The following is an 18,244-nucleotide window of genomic DNA, read 5'->3' on the forward strand; positions in this document are numbered from 1 at the left end:
TGTTGTATGTTAATTATTTTTAGATTGGTATCATTTGTCTCAGAGTTGTAACTGAATTTTATTTTATTTTTATTATTATTTTTATTTATTTTGTAACTGGAATTTAAACACAATTATAATAAAAATTTGATCATAAACTGAATATGTAATTTTCTCAAATTTAAATAAAAAGTCCCTGCTACTGTGAATTTTCTAGAAGAAAAAATAAGGTCCAAAGGAAATAGTGTCCAAACAACATCTTCTAAACCTTGTATATGAAAGTTACAAAAAACAGAGCCTGGAATTTATCCTTCTCACATCTTACTGTTTGTTCAGTCTTAGTTTTAGAAGTCTCTTGATGACTCTAAAATAGGTCTAGTCCATAAAATAAATAAATAGACTTTAAGGGGGAAAAGAGTAGGATAAACATAACCAAATAAGTTCTTAAAAATTAATCCAAATATATTGGTAGTTATGATAAGTAGAAATGATATATATACTCCAAAGAAAATGTCACACTGGGTGAAATATGAAATCTAGCTTGATACTGCTTATAAGAAACAAAATGAAAATGCAAATAAACAGGAGTGAAATGAAAGAGTGGGGAAAATATTGAGTAAATTATAATAGAAAGAAGGCTGGAAAATTACACTAATTTCAGAAAAAATAAATGTCATAAAACATTACAGAGATAAAGAACATAGCTCCATAATTATAATAGCTTACTTTGTAAGAAGATGTGGGGATTCCTATGATGTACTGTCTCAATAACACATTTTATGCACACAAAAATGCACCCCAAAACTATGAGGCAGGGTAGGAGCTGTAATGTCTTCTAGCCTTGGCATTCTTCTTGCACATACTATTGATCAAAGAAATTACAAAGATTCCTCAGATTCAAGGAGATGGAGCATAGGCCCACATATGATAGAGGAAATATCAATATTGCATTATAAGTTCATGTAGGGGGGTGTGTGTGTGTGTATAAGTGCAGTTGGTTGGTTGATAGCAAGAAACAAAATTTAAAAAGTTAGTAAAACTGCATGTTTAGATATTAAGTAAAATAATTCCAAATACAACTTTATGGATTAAAGAAGTAATCATTCTGAATGTAAGAAAATGTATAGACTGGATTGATAAAATATTATGTCTTCATACAGCCACTGCAATAACCAACGTCCCCAGACATACATATTTTCATACCACTCTCATTCAAATCTTAAGTGGTTCCCATGCCTAGAAAAAATAGAACACTTATTTCTCATCAAGAGTCATAATTTTGACTTCAACTTTTTTAAAAATATGGTTTCTTTCCTACTCCTCTTTTCTATGTGTATCTTATTTTTACAGACTTTACAGAGACACACAATCACAAGCCAAACTTTCTTGTCTTTTTATTATTAAGCACACATTTCTCTATATGGAAGCACATTCATCTACTAAATTCTACGTATCTTATAACATCTATTTCAAGTTCTACATCCTCAGTGAAATATTCTATGTGTTCCTCCAACCCCCAGGTGAAATTATTTTCCTGTTTCTTTTACATGATCAAGAATACATATTTTGAAAAACTTGCAATAGTATATTTCACTTGCTACTTTTATTGTGTTTATGTTTGATGTCACTGTTTCAAGATCAGAGAACATGCTATTCAAGTGATATTTTCCATAACATACAGCATCTATTGAAAGTCCAGGTGCATAAGACAGGATCAATCAATATTTGTTAAATTTATTTCACCCTTATCCTCAGTCTGTATTCTCTATACTTGGAAATAAATGTTTTTATAAGGTGCACTTCTAACTTCCTCAATACCAGAATCTATATAAATTTCTTTAGCTTGAAGTTTTTATTCTTCTTCTCTGCTCCCATTTTCATTCATTATAAAACAATTTGAAAAACAGCATATTCATTCTTTGTCTTTCCATCACATCAGTCACAAAAAAATCTGGTGTAACACCATGAGAAGAATGAACAACATGCTCTAACCTAAGTGTGTGCAACCTAATTACTAAGTAAGAGAAATATACAGTCAGTCCTTTAGGGTCAATAACTGTTTCTGATAGCTGAAACATACAAGAATAGTAAAACTGAAAGTCATCCAGATAACCAGCTTAAATTCTAGCTGGCATCTAAATGACCCACACTTGCATACCTTTTCAAACTCTTTACCTGTTCCTGCCAGATTACTTCCTCCAAAGTCCTATAAAACTACATAGAATAAATGACAAAGATTGTTCAACAAAGCACAAGTTCCAGCTATATTTTTTGTAAAATGGTTTATGACATTCAAATTACTCTAGGAAGGAAAGCTCTGTTTAGTCCTACCCAACTCTCTCACAATGTTTTGCTCTTTGCCTAGTTCAGTCTTTCTTTCTCAGCAGGCTGAAAAGACTGTGGATTGTTTTGTAAGGGGTGTTAATTTCAGAAGTTTTCAGTAGATTTACCACAGTAACTGGGGAAAAGAAATCCACTTGTTTTTTTTAGGCATCCAGAGCTCTAATCCCAGAGGGTGGTGGAGTGGCCTGATGGACTTTAGTGTCAAGTATCTTTCCAAACAAATGCAAAGAACAATTATTCCCTCAGGTTATAAACTCTCTTTTTATTTTCACCTTCATTGATTCACCATTAGTTGCACAAATCAAAAGCAGAATATTTGTTGTCTGTTTTTGTAGCTATGCATCCTGTTTCCATTATGCTGTTTTAAAAGTTATTTTCTAGAGAACTGTTTATCTTTTAGAATGACAAAAAAATTTAGCTTAATACCCCATGTTGGCAATGAACCACACTTAGTACGTTTATATTTTCTCTACTGAATTTGATAGATTCTATTATTATTATTATTGTTATTATTATCATTATTATTATTCACAATGTGAAAGAATACATTGCACAAATAATAGCCATAGATATTTTAATATCATTTAGGAACTATTAAATGGGTTTTAGGGAAGAATGTGGTGACTGCGTCTACAACTCAGATGACAGAAATCTTCCATATGTCTTGTGACTAACTTTTGGTTGAAGCAACTATTAATTTATCAATAAGTATGTAACTGTAAATTGTGTACATAAGTTGAAATATATAAGTTGAAAGGATAATCTAATTTTTTTCACTAGCTCCCCATCCTAAGCAATTTAGACATATGAATTTATTAATAAACATTAGAATGTAGACGTTATCACCAATTCACCATCATTATCTGCTGATGAGGAAATGAAACTACAGAATTGTTAAATAATTTGCCCCAAATCATACACCTTAATCAGTGGTAGGACTTGATGTGTAAACTTGATGTGTAAATACTGTCTGCAGAGTTTGTGTTCTGACCACTACCTTCTCAGTGAATCCTTTGTCTGTCCTTCTCATGCTGCCAGGTAGCTACATGTTGGGTGAACCTTTTTCTGTCCTTCTGAGTGATGCCTCCATATAAAAAAAGCATAAAGTGATTGGTATCACTGACTTGTAGGTGGGAATTCTTTTAAGTTGACTACATGGAACAAAAAAAACCTGTTAGAGTAGGAATCTCTTATATCTTTAAATGTATATACTTTTGTGAAGACCAAAATTTTATAGACTGAAATATGATAGAAAACCAATTTATTTATTTTCCAGTAAAAAATCAAACACTTGTGGTAGATAGTAATGTATATATCATAAAGTATTATTAGAGTACTTGAATCTGATATTGGATCTATTTTTCTTTTATCTACTTTGAAATGAGATTCTGCTATTATTCACAATTACTGTAAGATATATTCATATATATTTTTGTGTCATATACTTGTTTGACAATGTTTTTACTGAAATAGATTTCCTTCCACAGGTTCTTAACTAATGATACACTATCAGGAGGCGCAAGCAGTGGAAATGATAAGCTCAACAATTAGGGTTAATCTTCATTGATTGCCTTTTTTTTTTTTAATTGTCAGAGAGAACTTAGGGAATCACTGTGCAGCAGGAAGCTCGCCTCTTCATTGCTGAGAAACAGTCATTTGTTATTATTTCAAAGCACTGCCACCTGGAGTAGAAAATGCCTTTCTATGCCAAGGTGCCAAATTAGACAGATCATATCACTTCAAGTCCAAACATCTGCTGAGACAAGGTTGAGTATGCTGCGAAGTCCTATTGGCTGCATTTTTAAGAACATGTGTTTCAAAATTTCATGTGCCAATTAGTCCATAAAATATTTATTGACTCTAATATATTCAGAACACTGCAATAGTCACTGAGGGCAAACAAAAGGTAATAGATAGTTTACGATCTACCTCCAAAGATTTATTTATAATCCAAGGCTAGAAATAGTTCCAAACATAGAACAGATGTGACCTTGTCCCTAAGGAACTTACAGGATAGGCGTTTCTGAACCAGAATCAAAGACATTCCCCCCAATGCAGTGCTTCCTTCTGCTATATATTGTCATTTAAATGCTGCTTGAATAAAACCAATAATACCTTTATCAGTCTGTCAGCCTAACATGTGACTATGTTATTTTGAGGGGCAGATCTAAATATTAAGAAGTCTTTACACCATTTGTCTTTGGTCCATCCATAACAAAAAAGGAGAGAGAACATCTTTGTAGATATCTGATGATCCCTCCTCCCTAAAAATATGTCATTTGTCTATTCTCTAAGCCCAGCACTCTAATTCCTTCAAGCAACTTCTGAGGTAACTTTTCAGTACAACTTTCTTTTTATTTAACTCTCTTCAAGACTTTATCCAACATGCACCATGTTTTTTTTCAAGCAACTACCTCTCTGGCATTCTCACATTGAGTAAGGCAAAATGCAAGATTCATGAGTCAACTAGGATACGCTTTGAGTTATTTTCCATGAGATATATTTTATGAATGAGGATAATTTATACAAAAAATCTGGAGACACATACAAAGGTTTTGCTCAATTCTCACAAAAGAAAATGAGAGCCAATGAGACTTAAAATAATTTGAAACCAAATAACCCTTAACCTATAAAACTAAAGGGATGGAACAGGGTTGGGCTTGAAAGAAAGGTAGAACAAGATGATCAATTTTTTGATGGTTTTGGCAATAGCACTTGCACCTTGAGGTGCTGCTTTAAAGGAAGGCCAGAGTCTAGCAGCTGCTGGGTGAGATGCAATGAAGTTATAACTAATATAATTCAGCTAATGTAATTTAGGCTACCTACTGCACCTTGTCTCATAGTAAGCCAGAGTGTAGTACAATAGGATGACCACCACATGCTGACTGTGGGAACAGCCTCAAAGAATTAGACAATTTGCCTGGATAGAATAGGAGATTTTACTTGTTTATTTCAGGTTTGAGAGGTACAAACAACTCTGGGTGTCATGACAAGTCATTGTCCCGATGACCAAGGGCTTTCTGATGCAATCTGTCATTGTCCTGTGTGTACATTGTATGCTGATTATATATATATAGCCTAGATCTCTAACTTCAGCTTTTCTTTGTTGAAATGTTTAACATCTCTTAATGTGATTTTCACAGACCTATAAATTCAACAGATTTTCAAGTGTTTTATTTTTATCTTATTGATTCCATAGCCTTTTCCTTTAATATTTAAATGTTATATTTTAAGTTCTAAGATTGTAAAATACATTTTCTAAAATCACTAGTTCATCACCAAGTCCTAATTTCAAATAATCATTTTGGTAAGTTTTGTAACATAACCTTACACTTTTAAAAAGAATAAAATATTTTGTTGTTGTAAAAATTCATTGAGTTTATTGCTTAATAATAAGAGTTATTGCTTAAGAATAACAGACAAAACCTCATAATATAGAAAGCAAATATTTTGGTATGAATCCAAACCTGGAAGTCTAATTCTATTCTTTTTATTCTCTCTGAATAGGTTTTCTTCTTGACAAAAGAGACTGACAAGTCTGTTTAATCTTTTATATTGGCCACAGTGATAACTTCTTACTAAATATTTCATTCTGTTTTACTGATAAAGAACATAAGGCATTATGCAAACTTGGCACAAACGTGATTCAGGAGAGCATCTCCTAAAAAATAAAACGCTTGAGAGCCTGGAACCTAACACATAGTAGTGGTCCCTAAAAGGCAAGCCAGACAACTCATGTATTCAGTGATGTTACTGTGGTTTCTATAATGATATTCTACTCTTTTCCTTATAGGAACCTCTGTGTCCCAGCTCCAGGGTGATCTTAAAGCTCTATGGCAAATCTCTCACAAATCTGTCGTAAGGGCATCACTTCATCTATAGCTGTTTAATAAATAAAAATTCTCTTAATCTCAGAAAATCAAATTAAAGTTAACTTTTGAATGTTTATCAACCACTCTCACAACAGTTCTCGCAGATCATATTTATATTATAGAGGACAGACTTAAATTGGGAAAAAAACAATCTTGCGGGACGCCTGGGTGGCTCAGTTGGTTAGGCAGCTGCCTTTGGCTCAGGTCATGATCCCAGCGTCCTGGGATCTAGTCCCGCATCGGGCTCCTTGCTCGTCGGGGTGCCTGCTTCTCCCTCTGCTTCTGCCTGCCATTCTGTCTGCCTGTGCTCGCTCTCTCTCCCTTGCTCTCTCTGACAAATAAATAAATAAAATCTTTAAAAAAAAAAAAAAAACAATCTTGCTGTCTAAATGATTTTCACCAAAACTACAGTCCTTGAAATAAGTGATAACCATAAGAACATCATGTCTATCCAGAGACCCAACCACTACTTGACGAGTCTTTGTCATTTGGAGAGAGCAAATGTTAATGATTTGAGTGTTTTAAAAGTTAAAAATTATGGGGCGCCTGGGTGGCTCAGTGGGTTAAAGCCTCTGCTTTCAGCTCAGGTCATGATCCCAGCATCCTGGGATGGAGCCCTGCATCAGGCTCTCTGCTCAGCGGGGACCCTGCTTCCCTTCCTTTCTCTCTGCCTGTCTCTGCCTACTTGTGGTCTCGGTCTGTCAAATAAATAAATAAAATCTTTAAAAAAAAGTTAAAAATTATATTTCATATCTCCTTTAGTAGATTGTGATTGTTGTCTTTGAATAATTCATATGTAGAAACTTTCACTGGTTCTCTTTTCTGAAGAAAAAATTACATACGAGATCATTCACTATATTTAAGGTGGGATCACTCCCTGGAGCAACATCCTCCTACCTGGGAAAAACAAGCTAATAAAGTTTTTCCTTAGAGATATTGGGATAGGGAGAGTAAAAATATTTAATTTGGTCAATTTTTCTCATGAAATTAGAAAATCTTAGGATAAGGAATACAAAAATTTGAACATAGGAATGTGATAGAAGAACTTGTATCACACACAGAAAAAAAAAGTTAATATTTCAAAAATAAACCATGACCCAAGTGAGAAAAATAAAAGGATGGCATGTTAAAATTTAAAATAAATGAAAGTAGATGAAATAAATGTGATACTTACTAAAGTTGAAATGGATTTATAGAGGGAATGTCCATGGAAGATGATTATACTAATTCAGAGAATTGTTCAAAATTGTGGGTAAGAAAAACCTTCAGTTCTTCAAAGATCCATTCATGCACAGTTGATAGACACACACACACATGCACAATGGTTAAAGGCAAAATTTAGGTAATTTAATAAGGGAATATGTCTTTGATGTTCAATAAACCTTAGACTTCAAGGCACTGAATATATTGTCAGCTTCTCCAATGAATCAAAAATAACTTCACAAAGAATTTGCTGTGTAATCAGAGAGAGCTGGGTTCAAATTCAAGCTCAGCTTCTTACTAAGAGTGCAATTTGACCTATTGGGAATCTTACCTGCAAAATGGGGAAAAAATAGAGAGAGTAATATACTTGACAGGGTTCTTTTTTTTCCAAAGTGGACTATTGGTATAGAAGTAGGTGGCTATAAAATGATAATCATTAAGTGACCATGAACCTTACACTGTTGTACACATTTCAACATGTTCTTCTGGCTATCAGCTTTGCCTCTTATGTATAAAAATGATAGAATTATATTATATACATATTCAGCATTATTTCTGTGTATTTCTACTTAATATGTACAAATGTAATATATTTTTCCACAACAGGCAAAGGTTGAAGTAGTCATTCATAGTGAAAATATTTGAACAGCATTTAAAAATTTATTAACTCCCATCGTTATAGCTTTTCACAAAATGCCTTTCCCAGTCTAGGCTTCTTGTGATGGATAAAGTTGGTTTTAATAATAAAAATATATATATACATTATATGACCAGTATTTTTCTTCTAGTGAATGGGTTGAATGAAATTAGCAACCTCAAGACTGAGTAAACCAAATCGACTAAACCAGTGTTGGTCTTTCATGAATATTGGGCTCAGTAAATCTTGTCTATAGTAATCTTAGCAGTTAAAGAAGCATGTGTGTATAAATGATACAATATCAGATATCCATTTCAATGTATCTTGAATTTATTATATATTTTTAAAAAGGTTATCAATTTCAATCACCTCAATTGTAGCTTAACTCCAAAACTGGTTGATTTCATCTATAAACAGGTAAGGAGGACTAGGACCTCATTATGTGAAGTACTAATTACGTGGTTTAGATTGAGTAAATACTCAGTGAAATTTTTATGAATCCAGATGCTAAGAAATTAATGAGCTTGGGTTTATAACACTCTGTTCTAGGAACTGGGTTTGTGTAAAAAAATCAAGGATCAGTTCACAAAGAAATGGATATAGTCAGAAAATGAGAATGGAAAAGGTGAAAGATACCAGAGGATTGCATGCTGATGATGCTGAAGGACAGGGAGGCCTGACTGCCCTGATAGATAAATGGAGACAGAATCTGACCCACTGCTCTTCTAAATGGGACCAGAGAGTGGGAAAATATTTTAGTTATTTCTGGGTCAGGGAGAAGAGCTAGAGCTAAGCTATATCTAAGAGAAGGAAAACATAGAGGTCTGAAACAAAACAAAAGCAATTTCTGGGAGGGGGGGAATCAGATACAAAAAAGAAATGGGAGCCTTCCTCTAAAATTACAGGTAGGCAGTCAGTAAGAAATATTTTGGAACCACTGCCTAAAGATTAGGATACCTATATTTCATTAACACCTAGTTCAGTCTGAAGATAAGAGGGTGAGGAGTCTGTTGAGGAGAGCATAGGCTGATTCAAGCACGAGCACGAGAGTTTCAATATGACCACGAAAGAGTGGGTATTGCAGGTTATTATCTATGAAGTAAAGGTGTCCAAGTCATGCAGTATTGTGAAACTCGATTACAAGGGAATTCTCAAAGAAAATGAGACCCATTGCCAGGTTCTTGACAGGAAAACCATATATGGATGAAGTTCAAAGAGATGAAGGCATTGGATGCATCAAACATTTCATTCTAGGTGACAGTACCCAACCTTGGGTGAGGTAGGATGACAAATGCTTGCCTCCAAACAAAGAAGAAATTGACGTTGTATCACTCTCTATAAGGGACCCTACAAGACAGAATCAAAACCTGATGTTGGGGGGCGCCTGGGTGGCTCAGTTGGTTAAGCAACTGCCTTCGGCTCAGGTCATGATCCCAGAGTCCTGGGATCGAGTCCCACATCGGGCTCCCAGCTCCATGGGGAGTCTGCTTCTCCCTCTGACCTCCCCTCTCATGCTCTCTCTCTGTCTCTCAAATAAATAAATTAAAAAAAAAAAAAACAAACAACAACAAAAAAAAACCCTGATGTTGGAAGATAAAATGTCTTGTCTTAAAAGCAAAGGGAAGGGGGAAAAAAAAATACCAGCTCTCTGAAACTTCAAATAGTGGTAGCCTGAGACAACATTGGATTAGGAAAGGAGCTAACACCCAAAGCAGCTTAATTTTTTTTTAAACTTGTCTGAAAAGAGAAAGGAAACAAGAAAAATGAAACAACCTGCTAAAGAATAACATATAGCAAAAAAAAAATTTTCCTGTCATTAAGGAAACACTAGTCCCTCAAGTGCTGGAATAATCAAATTTCTGGAAAGGCAGGAGTAGGGTGGTGGGGAGGCAGGCCCACACTGTGGAGGTATTGCTTAGATACCACGTTTTGTAAGCATCAAAGCTCAAAGCAGCTTCAGGTCAGGTCAGAAACCTGCCAGAAATGAATCTCCACCTGAAATAAATTTAGGGCCAAAAATAACAATGACAACAAAAATCCTTCCACTGGATGTGTGAGTTTTAAAGTGAAAAGATACAGCCCTTGTCTTTTTTGTGGTACAGTGTTATAATTCCAGATTTTACTGAAAACTGGAAAATTCATAAGAATTAGCAAAAAGGGAGGGCAAGGGGATGTGAATGAATACATTTAATTTAATGGGTGCTTTAATTAAGAGTGCATGTTATCAGAAATTCATGGTTGTGTCATCATTCAGGAAGAAAAGGCTCACAAACAGAAGTGAGGTGGGTACTAAAGAAGTTTCCAGAAAGCACCGTGTCCGCACAATTATCTAGTTACGTGTTTATTCAATTTTACACTTTCAGAAAGACCCAGCCGGACCCTTTCTGAGAAGGCTGTATGTAAAGGGATTCACCTCTTACCTCCTCCACTTCAATATGGTATATGTCATGTCATCCCAAATTCTTACTCAGAGATTTCTCCCAATTAAGTTTAAGTGTATAAAAAGTAGACTCGGGAATCCTAGTTCAGATTGACTGGCACCCTGGTGAGACTGATAGCATTGACTTATTCACTAAATATTTGCTGATGTGCCTTAACTGCTTATTCATTCAGTAAATGAGCATTGAATGGCTCCTTTTCGCTGGTTCCTCCTGGGTAGTCATGATCCGGTTGTGAGCAAGACAGTATTCAACTTTATAAAGCACACATTGGAGTATGTGAGACAATTTTGTTCCATTTCTCGTGAGCAGCTGAGAAAGGACAGGGGACAAAATCCAAGTAGGACACCAAATTGAGAGGACAGGCTACTGACAGATTGGCCATATAAATATTGAAAATCAATAAAATTGGGTCACATGACAGTGATTCCAATGCTAAAAACTTCGAAGAATGAGGGCAAGTGCTCCAAGGGTTGAGATGCCTGCAACAAAGAGAGGTGGGGGTAATAGAGTCTGATGGCATGATATTCAGAATCAATGCTTTTATAGTGAAGGAACAGAGATTAATTGAAAAGCAGCATCAGAAAGCAAGGGGAAATCATGCTCCAAGTCCAGGCCTAGTGCTTTCAAAGGCTGGGGAAAGAAAACAAACATCTCTTGAAAGAGCTGCAAGAGAAATAGAAAAGTATCAGATTTAACTTAAAGGAAGAAAACTAAGGAAACCTTAAAGAGGTTAAGAATGGAGAACTGTTTGCTGGCTATGTATTCCAGAAGGCAAATTGGAAGTGTTCTAGAAAATAGGAAGGAGAGGCACCTTGGAGGCTCAGACCCTTAAGCTTCAGACTCTTGATTTCCACTCAGCTCAGGATGATGAGGCCAAGCCTCATGTTGGACTCCCTGCTTAGTAGGGAGTCTGCTTGAGTTTCTCTCCCTCTCTTCTCCTCCTTTTCTCCCTGCTGCTCACTCTCTCTCAAATAAATAAATAAATAAATAAGAAAGTGGGAAGGAGTTTCTTAGTTAGCATTCTTATTCCTGACATTGAGTGTCATGTCACGTCGAATCTGAAGATTCAAGTGGGTGGGATGAGAAATGACCTAGGAAACCCCAGTATCTTGTGGCGACCAACATAACTAAGAAGGGCATCATTGGGTCAGTCCCGATCATCTTGATGCATTCAGAGATTGTAACATTGTGAGTGTTAGGAGGAAGGGGCAATGTGGCGCAGGTGCTTCAAAGAACACCTGGTTTTTCCCTCACCCTTGCCAAAAGAAGCCAGGAGCTCAGTGTCTGACCATATGGACACTCTCTTAAAGTCCTTCCATTTAATCCTTAGTGCAACCAATTGTAAAACTTCCATAAGTTGCACTTGATATGTAGAGGAAAATAGAGTACATTTTTGGCTTAAGGTGCAGTGTGGTCCTAGAGTTAAGTACTGGTTTGATGTTGGTGTTCTTGTTGTTGGATGCATTTCAGAGTCTTCCTCAGCAAGGGATGAACCATCCATCACTTTTTCCAAAAGAAAATACAAAGGAGTAGTAACTGACATATTGGAAGAATTCTTGAAAATGAGGAAACTACAACCACCATCTCCTTCCTGAAGAAAAGCAAACTCCAGCTTAGAAATAAAGTCCAGTGGAATAGAAAGACAAAATCAGAAAGAGAATCCTTAAAGAAAATCTTAAGAGAAAAAACAAAATCTAAAGAGAATCCTTATTTTCCCTTTACTCATATTCTTGCCTTAGTAAAATAGGAGCTTGAACATTCTTACCAGTAATGTGGAAAAAAGTGTTTTCCCATCTATCTGGCTCTCACTCCCTCCTCTCCAAAGGAGAAGTTTCTCTTCTTGATGATATGTGAAGAATATCTGCATATTCATGGCCTTCGACCTTTCCTGGCACCTGACTGTCCGTTTGCTGCATGCTTTCTTCTAAGACCTTAGAAGATCTTAGACCTAAGATATGTTAAGCAATACATATGACACTTGGCGTCTTACCTAGTTATCCACCTCTTAGTTGCTTTAAGTATTGGGGTGAAGGCTAATCAGTTGGCTTCTTAGCCACCCCACATCCCAATTCAAGTATCATACTCACTGTTTTATATAAGAGAATCAGAAATAGTAGATTGTAGAACTTAAAAATTGAATCTTTTTATCTCAAAAATCTATTGTTTCCTTCACCATGTTGTACTTTTAACTGTGTAAATAAATCTCTCACACAGTTATTTATTGGTTTAAGTGACTGTCAACATTCTTCAGGGTGTTATCAGTGAATCATTTCAAGAGTCGTGCAAATATGGAAGTAGAGAGACAAACTATTAAGTTTCTCACTATTGTGTATCCTGGCTTCCATTCCCATCAAAAAGCAATTTGTTCTGAAGATATTTAAGTAATTGTTCTAGTGACCACTTTTCTGCACTCTCGGTTACTCTCATGAGATAAGATCTGATAATACAAATTACTTGAAAGACTTTTAGTTGTACCCCTGCCAGGATTCATTTCTCTGTGTATGAAGTAGCAAAGAATTTTATTTGCATTTTATTCATTAAGGAAGACTCTGTAACCAAACTGGATTCAAATCTTAGATTGTGCAAGAGTTAGTTTGATAATCGTGGGCGAGTTAGTTTGATAATCGTGGGCAAGTTACTTTATCTCTGAAGCCCTCAGCTTTTTTAATTTAAAAAAAGAGAGAGAATAATGATATTCTCTATCAGAAGATTAGTGTGAGGAGTGAATGAGTTGAAAATATGTAAAATGTTTAGAAGACCTCTTGACATATAAAAAACACTAAGAGAATACATGGGTTTGAACTATGTGGGTTCAGTTATTGTAGTTTTTGGATAAATATGATATAATACTATAAATATATTTTCCTTATAATTTTCTTAATAAAACTGTCTTTTCTCTAGCTTACTTAATTGTAAGAACACAGTTTATAATGCATATAACATACAGAATTTGAGTTAATAGATTGTTTATGTTTCAGTAAGTGTTCTAGTCAAAAGTTGGCTATGAGTAGTTACTTTTGGGGATGTCAAAATCATAAGGGGGCTCTCAACTGTGTGGGGATCAGTGCTCTTAACCCTTGCACTATTCAAATTTCTTTAGATATCTACATGCTGTGTATCTCCTACTGGTTCACACAGGACCTTTACTATAGTGATCCCTCCAAATTTGGATTTTCTTGAAAGTCTCATTATCTATCAAAAATCTACTGTAGGGGCACCTAGGTGGCTCAGTGGGTTAAAGCCTCTGACTTCGGCTCAGGTCATGATCCCAGGGTTCTGGGATCAAGCCCCACATAGGGCTCTCTGCTCAGCAGAGGGGGGCTTCCTCCTCTCTCTCTGCCTGCCTTTCTGCCTACTTGTGATATCTGTCAAATAAATAAATAAAATCTTTAAAAAAAATCTACTCATGGGGCGCCTGGGTGGCTCAGTGGGTTAAGCCACTGCCTTCGGCTCAGGTCATGATCCCAGGTCCTGGGTTCGAGCCCCGCATCGGGCTTTCTGCTCAGCGGGAAGCCTGCTTCCTCCTCTCTCTCTGCCTGCCTCTCTGCCTACTTGTGATTTCTCTCTGTCAAATAAATAAATAAAATCTTAAAAAAAAAAAATCTACTCTATTAAATTCTCTCCTTGTCCCTGATCCTTTCTTTGGTTCCAAAATCATCACTGGTCAGTGAACACATGTTGAATGAACAAATACTTATTTTGCTTGTCTTATTAGCATTTGGAGTCTACATTGAAAACAGCAATTAGCTTGATTCACAGTGTTACAATGAATCTAACTAAACCAATTTTCTTCATTGCAATTATAGGTCCCAGAGTACACAGGACACTCCTAAGGCATTTCCCATATTCTGAAGAATAAAGAGTATTCACTTTTTCTTTGCTGATCTAGTAGTGATATACAATTATGAGTGAGAAAGAAAAACAAAGCCAAACAAAAACTAAAGCAAAACTTGTCTGGAATGGTCATTGTGTGATAAGCCCAGAGGAATTGCCTTTAGTTGTATTGTTTACTACATTTACAGTAATTGAATAAAATATTAAGACTACATGCTTAAGTAGCAATATACTACTTAGTTTTAATATAACTAGGATTATATTTATAATGCATACATCATGTCTTTTCCTAGGAAATCCCACCAACATTCTAAAGAAGAATTTTTGAAAATCTTTGAGAAAACATAGAGTGAAAGAACTCTGAATGTGTAAAATTAATAATGTTAAGTTCAGTGCAGGCTGTTGGTTAAGTTGGAGTGCTTTTGAAGTCTACATAACAAGTATAACAACCAAGAGCTAATTCAGCCATCTGGGGCTTCTCTGGACGTTTCTTATAGTTCTTGAGTTCAGTGAAGTTGATTTTTCTCCGTTTTGACTCACAATGACACTGACTGACAAACCTCACCACCATCCAAAAATTCAGAGACAGAAGAGCCATTCAGCAACCATAACACAAGTCAGAGGAAGACCACGAAACGTCAAAAGTTGAGCAGCAGAGAGAAGTTAGTGTCATAAAAAGATTGTGGTCATTCTGTAGAAGCAGCTTTAGAAAACAAAACAAAACAAAAAACTTTTTTAGAAATACCACTGATGAAGAGAATTTACATCATTCCCAAAACTTGATGTAAAAGCCCAAAGACAAGGAGGTAACCCTGATCCAGCAATTCTGAGTAAACCAGGCAGGGAACTCTGAGAAAAAAAAAAATGGAAGTGGCTAGAACCATGATAATAAAGCATTCAATGTAAGGAATGTTTGTATATTTCAATTCTTTATGCTATGGCTACCATCATAATTAAAAATTGAGAGCTATACATACATGTAGTTTTATAAGTGTAAGACATCCATTAAGAATGCAAAGTCTTTGTTTTATAATGTTCTACAACTAATACTTTTTTTATTTTTTTTGAAGATTTTATTTATTTATTTGACAGAGAGAGACACAGTGAGAGAGAGAAAACAAGCAGTGGGAGCCAGAGAGGGAGAAGCAGGCTTCCTGCTGAGCAGGGAGCCTGATGAAGGATTTGATCCTAGGACCCTGGGATCATGACCTGAGTCGAAGGCAGCTGCCCAACAACTGAGCCACCCAGGTGCCCCTACAAGTAATACTTTTAAAGACTTCAACAACTCTAAAGGAGCTGACATTTTTATGATTTCCAAATAAATACTAACTTTTGTTTTATTTGTTCAAGAAAAAAACATTTTGCATTTAGTTTCTAATTTCTTTCTTTGTTATTCAAAACATGCATAGTAGTTATTCATTTGAGAGAGAGAGAGGGAGAGAGAGAGAGCAGGAGCAGGGAAGAGAGGGAGAAGCAGGCTCCCCACTGAGCAGGAAGCTGGACGTGAGACTCGATCCCAGGACCCTGGGATCATTACCTGAGCTGAAGGCAGATGCTTAACCAACTGAGCCACCCAGGTGCCCCTATAATTTCTATTAATAGGAATTAATTAGCACTTCTATATAAACTTTAGCTAGTTAATAGCCTACTGGATATTTACTCTTTTATACCTTTACTATACCAAGGTATACTCCAGGAGATATGGTTGAGGAAAAAAGATCCACAGAAAGAAGAATTCATTTTATTTAAGCAATATATGATTTTGTAAATCTTGTAGTGTATAAAAAACACTCTTATGAGTGTATGCTCAGTTATACATAATTATAAATATTTTCCTGAACTAAGAAATCCTTTTATAGCCAGATTTTTTTTCTCTGCAAGTTAAATATTCTTCATTCATAAAATACATCACTTATTTTTATTATTTACTAGAGTGGATTAAGATATTCATCTCAATTTTTGTTTCTCATATTGTGCCATGATCTCATCATAGAAAAAGTATACTTCCCTACGTCTTGGCTTTGGGCTTGGCCATATCACCTGTTGTGACCAATAGTATGTTATTGGGCATGATATGAATAGAGGTTGGAACTGAGACTGTGTGGTGAAGGTTGACTCTAGGAATTCTGTATTTGTACTAGAGAAGCAGAGAGAGATTTAGCAAGAATAGAGTATGGCCCCTACCCTACCCTCCTTCCCCCTAAAAAAAAAAAAAAAAAAAAAAAAAAAAAAAAAAAAAAAAAAAAACAGTAGAGAAACTTTGTAGAGTTAAGTTTCCAGATAATTACTGCAGTTACAGTCAGCAACCAACACACCAGACCAAGCTATATGGATTTATTTTGAATAAATTCATAATCTGTCAAGATCACACTCAATCTCACTCACTTCAGAAGAAGTTTGAGTCTTCTACTACTCTCATATTATATATCCCTGCTTCTAACCAGTAGATTCTTTTTAAATTCTTTTTAAATGATAGTATTGGTTTTTTTTTGTTGTTTTTGTTTTTGTTTTATTTGACACACAGAGAGAGATCACAAGTAGGCAGAGGCAGGTGGGGCAGGGCGGGGCGGGGGGAAGCAGGCCCCCTGCTGAGCAGAGGGTCCAATGCGGGGCTGGATCCCAGGACCCTGAGATCATGACCTGAGCCGAAGGCAGAGGCTTAACCCACTGAGCCACCCAGGTGCCCCTTAAATGATAGTTTTTAATCTTTTTTTTTTAAGATTTTATTTATTTATGTGACAGACAGAAATCACAAGCAGATAGAGAGGCAAGCAGAGAGAGAGAGGAGGAAGCAGGCTCCCTGCTGAGCAGAGAGCCCCATGCGGGACTCGATCCCAGGACCCTGAGATCATGACCTGAGCCGAAGGCAGCGGCTTAACCCACTGAGCCACCCAGGCGCCCAAATGATAGTTTTATAATTATTACAAAATTGTTAGAAACAGAACCTGAGTTATTTTATTTCTGCCATTGTAAGGAACCACTTAGAGCATATATTTGTATTAAAAAAAGAAAGTGAAAAGAACAGATTTTGAGGAGTAAATTTGTGGTTTTGCAAATGCAAATTTTAGTTCTAATATAAAAAGTTCTATTGAATTAGAATATTATCCACTTCAATTTGTACAATAAAAAACTGATTATTACTGATTAATACAGGATTATTTTATGGTTATTAAAAAAATTTTGTAATTTATGGGAAAGTGGGTATTAATAGAAAACCCTTTTGGGATACCAAACATCATAGTTAAGTCCCTAAGGAAAGGTATTCCCGGCACAGAGCTCCTTCAGCCTGAACCCTAGAATGAGGTAGTCCCTACCTAGCAGGAGCCAGTCTGGACCAAACTATAGCCTGAAGCTGAAGGACAGTCAATTCACATACCAGTAACTGTGAGGAGAGAGGCTTACCTTTATAAGCACTGAGTGTTGTTGTGCTGTGTAATTTAGGATTACTGTGCTATTTGTATACTGAGACAGGCACTTACTTTTCAGACTCATTTATCTACTGCTCAGATTGTTTTATCCACCATTTCACATTACACAATGTTTCAATCACAGAAAGATCTCAGTGATTATCTGTTGATTGACAGATACTCAGCTTTAGACTGAAGGAATTTACAACCCCACTAAAGAGAAAAGCAACCCCCATGAAAGGTTATAACAATGTAGGACACCATGCAAATTACAAGTGGTGTGCCCATGATGAATCCTTAGGGTTCAAAGGAGGAAAGAAAGAACTCTGTTATTGGTGACTTCTGTGGGAGAATCCATGAAATCTGCTGAAGAAACAAGTTCTGGACTGTATTTAAAAAATCATTAGCATGCTTAGAGAATGGGGGATGTGTGCAAGAACATGAAGTATAAGACTAGGGCCTGACTGAGCATAGCATCCTCAGACATAAGCATGTGGTAGAGAGGTATCTTTGGAAACACACTGTACT

Source organism: Lutra lutra, chromosome 2 (genome assembly GCF_902655055.1).
Source record: "Lutra lutra chromosome 2, mLutLut1.2, whole genome shotgun sequence".
Classification (NCBI taxonomy): domain Eukaryota; kingdom Metazoa; phylum Chordata; class Mammalia; order Carnivora; family Mustelidae; genus Lutra; species Lutra lutra.